Here is a 4,675-nt window from a genome sequence, read left to right on the forward strand (position 1 = left end):
ACACCCCACCAATAGAATCCATCACATACTGCACCAGTAGACACACTGTAAAAAAATTCAAGTTGTTTCAACGAATTATTATTTAGTAACTAGTAACTGTTACATTCACTCAACTTCTGTCCCCAAAGTGTTACTTGAATTGTTATTTTTTAGTTGGCCCAAACTTGACTCAAATATTAAAAAGTATGCTAGCTCAAGTAGTTTTATAGTTCATTCAGCTAAAGTTTTTTTTAATTCGTTTAATATTTGAAAACAAACAGCAAAGATTCTGTCAACTAAAATGTAAGTATTTACCCCACGTTTTATCTGTTACTTCAATTAATTCTTATTATTTGGGAATTTTAACTAGAAAAACCTGTGGAACTAGTTATAAATAATTGCACATTGGGGTTGTTACCAAAAAATATTAACTGGAATATTTCAAGTCACAAAAAAGTAAACCATACAAACAAATAAACCAAGACTTAGCTTTTAATTCATAACAATAACTTCTCATATAGACTAAACATACATGATTAAGTGCTCCTGTTGAAGGACATTGCATTTGAAATACAACACCAAACTTATTAGCTGAACTACAAAAAAAGCTATTTGCCTTAGCCCATTGAAAAAAAAACGACGCAAAACATAGGTATTTTCAGTTTGTGAATTCCTGTGGAGAAAATCACTTGTTCCCCTTCATAGATGCATGGCTATATCTGTAGTCTGCAATAAAGAAAACATAGGTTAAAATATACAAATGAATTTATTTGAGAACAGAGGGCATGTGTGCCTCATCTACGTTATAGGCTTGTTAGTATAGCATTTAACTCCTCTTGACTATCACCTCTTCTGGATTGATACATCCTGATCAGATCTTTAGCACGGACTTCCAAGGTTTTGTGGAAAGTTGAGTGCTGATTCTTCCAGTGATTCTTTTAAAATCTGCATAGACCTGGAAATAACATTGGAAAACAGAGGAAAACATCAAGGAATAATTCACAAGTTCTCAAATAAACTACTCAACCTCATGCCATCTTAGTTGAATAAACTGTGCCGGCAAAAACAGCCCACGTTACCATAATATAACTTATTACTATTTTTAACAATAAGTTTAATAGATTTCAGTCAGTCACATCGAAATGGAGCACCATACAGCAACATAAAGTACACAACTTGGCTTATGAGTATGGAAGCCCAAATCCTGCCAAAATTAAAAATAAATAAATGCAAAAATAAATCTGTGAAGAAATGTAAAAAAGCGAAAATAAATAAATAAATACAAATAAAAATGAATGAAAAAAAATGATATTTAAACGTATATTATTTATTTAAACATTTATTTATTTGTACATTTTTGTATTTCTTTAATGCATTTATGTTAATATATATGTATTTCCACATTTTTAAAATTTCACATTTATTTATTTTCAGCACAATTTAACCATGGTGTTGCTACAGTATAACCAGAGTTAACCATGGTTTTTGTAGTGGAACTGTAATCATACAAATCTGCCAAAAAAACATGATTTCTACACTTACACATTGATTTCCTCAAGGGCTTTTAAATCCTACTATAGTAAATACTATAGTACACTACAGTATATGTTACTGTAACATATACTGTAGTATGCTGCAGTTTACTATAGTAAATGCTGTAATATACTATATTATTGTTTCATTTGGTCACACTCATCTCATGCATGTCATTTTGTCAAAGCACAAGATGTTACTATGGCCTTAGTGTTTGCCTGTGGCCTACAGCAGCACTCTGTGCTTGACTGCCATGTCTGAAGCAAGACATTCCCCCTCATTACCATATGGAAATGTAGAAATAAATAAATGTGAAAATAAATAAATGTGAAAATGTAAAAATGTGGAAATACATATACATTAGCATAAATGCATAAAAGAAATACAAAAATGTACAAAAAATACTATACATTTAAATGTCAATGTTTTAATTATTTTTTGTTATTTTTAGAAAATTAATTTCTGTATTTATTTATTTATATTCGCTTTTTTAAAATTCTTCATGGATTTATTTTTGTATTTATTTATTTTTCATTTTGGAAGGATTGGGCTTCCATATATGAGAGAAAAAGCACATGCATATCTTAACTTTAAAAAAATATACATCATACAACAAGCCAAAATTACATTTAAAACCTTCATTATACAGATTAAAACATTGCGTGTTAGCAGGGTGAAAGACTTTGTTCCATTGACTAAAATTTAATTTCCGTCAGACATACAACGTAAACACTTTAGTTAGGCCTAACGTTATATCTTAACTATAAGCTTTACTTCCCCTCGGACCAGGGGCGTAGCCAGAACTTTTTTTAGAAGTGGCCAGACCCAGTGATTTTATTAGGGTGACCAAAAAATCCTTACAGACAGTAATTTACACCAATTCTTCATTACACAGTTTGCTGGTCAAAAACATACACGAAGAACGTAAAGTAAACAAATTATTTGCAATGCTTTCATGTGCTAACATTATTTTAAAATAATTTGCTAACTATCATTTGCAGTAAGTTAGCATTATTTATAGAAAATAAACATTGCAGTACCCCAACTTAAACTTTCGCGAAAATATAATTAATGAATGAAATCGAGTTAAACAAGACTGATTTCATTACACCGGCTGCAGCTGTGCGTAAATTACAACTTAGCCTACAGTAGTTTTGACTTAAACGGGCACTAAGTTACAGCTTACGCGCTGCAAAATATTTTTGAGTTGCACCTTTCAACTTAGTTGAAGCATAATGTTACGTAAATATCTACTGAAGCCTCCTATCAGGAATAACTGTAGGAATAAAATAGCATACTCTGAACTAACGGAATAAGCTCTTGTTTCACTCGACATTCTTCAATGATTTACACACATGATAATGCTGACATTTACAGTCACTTACCTTTTAAAATAAAGAACATTATGTGATGACATTTAATTTTTGACTGCTCTAACACGAACCGTCCTAGCGCGCCTCCGTGTGTGTATATCTGCCTGTGTTGTGCACGTCAAAATGAAATAATCTTTTTTATTTAATTGGCGGTTGGCAGTAAAATAATATCACCCATATTGCATGTATTTATTATTGCATTAAGTCTATAGTAGTCTATATACCGTTATTATGTGAGGTAAAATAAGTTTAAATCCAGAATGTTTTGAAATTCACAACATTTCAACAAAACTTTTTCTCAAGATTTTACAGGCTATTGGACTGTTGAAGGTAAAGTCATATTATGCGACTACGCGTTACTTTACTTTACGGAGAGCTTACGAACTAGCTCTGCCTTAAGACCAAATGTGCAACCGAATAACATACAGATTTAGTTACAAACTAGCTAGTAGTTACTAAGCCTTAGTGTGGACTTTACGTTCACTTTAAGAAAGAACTTACGAATGGCTGGTGCAACCCTACCCTGAGCCTTCTGCTCGCGATGAACTTCCATGGTGCACAGACAGTCACACTGTCACGAAGCGAAGAGGTTAGCAGCTGTTCAGCTAATAGGCTCAGACTGTTTGGTCAGTCGTAAGCGTATGACATCATATTAAGCGAGAGTGATATTCTCCGTTACTTTCAGTGCATACGCTAAATGATCTGCGCAGCACTTCGTAAACTCCGACACGCATCTTAAAACTGCTTCGCACAACAGAGGTGGCCAGATAGTGGCCATCCATCATTCAGGGGTAGCCGTGGCCACCCATGGCCACCATTAGCTACGCCCCTGCTTGGACACATACCATATAACACACCCTATATATATCTTCACAAAAACATGGAATATTTGCGTCTTGTCAATTAATTTAGTAAGAAATGAACATTTATTTACTGCCACTTACTTGACGTAACTTGAGAAAAGGCGGCGACTTGAACTCGGTAGTTATGTGCGGATTGATCCCGAATGAGCAGTGATCCTTCCGACTAAAGACATCTTAAATTCAATAGCATATACCTCTCACAAAGTACACACACATATATGTTCTCCTAAATATTATCTAAATATATATATATTCAGAAGAAGGTTTATTTCAATTGTGTATATTGGGGCTATTTCTCCATCCGCTCCTTCAGACTAAAGTTAAAGAAAAGATAAGTTATGAATGTTAACTTTGTCAAAACGATTTGCCCAGGGGAAAATGATAGATTTATAAGACCAAAGATTGCCCTTTAGATATAGAAAATGAATTAAATCCCATGTTTAAGAGACGTCAGAGCCAGCGATAAATTTCAGAAGCACTTGTCCGAGGTGAGGCTGCGTTAGGCGGGGTACATGAGCACTGAACGCCCGGTGATCGCCTTGAGCTCACTCTCCGAAAGCGTCCGTGCAAATTTTCAAATAGACGCTATCTTTATTAACCGACCGCATATTTGAACTTAAAACAGATATAACCCTTCGTTTAATGTTTTTAAAATATATTTATGCTAACTTAAAATAATATGTCTTCCTAACTAAGCCAACAAGAATATTGGTTCAACTTGTATATTTTTGCCCTTCCAACATTTAATTAATTGCCGTTTTTACAGTGCACCAGTATAGTTTCCATTAAAACCAGTACATTTTCTATTGTGTTTTGGTCACGATTCTATAGTATTTTCGGGATGTCTTAATTTTGGCAAGTTGGCATATTAATTCTAGGGGAAAATATCGACCTTTAATGAAGGTTAATTTCTGAAAGTTTTAATGC

At 33.5% G+C, this 4,675-nt stretch overlaps 1 long non-coding RNA gene across 1 annotated transcript; it reads right to left on the bottom strand.

The window, feature by feature from the left end:
* Positions 1-496: 496 nt before the first annotated feature.
* LOC130546044 (uncharacterized) lies at positions 497-3,471 on the bottom strand. Its single transcript, XR_008961758.1, has 3 exons — positions 3,387-3,471; positions 827-934; positions 497-705 (listed from the first exon to the last, which is right to left on the bottom strand). It is a non-coding gene; the product is annotated as an uncharacterized LOC130546044 (long non-coding RNA).
* Between the last annotated feature and the right edge of the window lie 1,204 nt (positions 3,472-4,675).

Source organism: Triplophysa rosa, linkage group LG1 (assembly GCF_024868665.1).
Source record: "Triplophysa rosa linkage group LG1, Trosa_1v2, whole genome shotgun sequence".
NCBI classification, from domain to species: Eukaryota; Metazoa; Chordata; class Actinopteri; order Cypriniformes; family Nemacheilidae; genus Triplophysa; species Triplophysa rosa.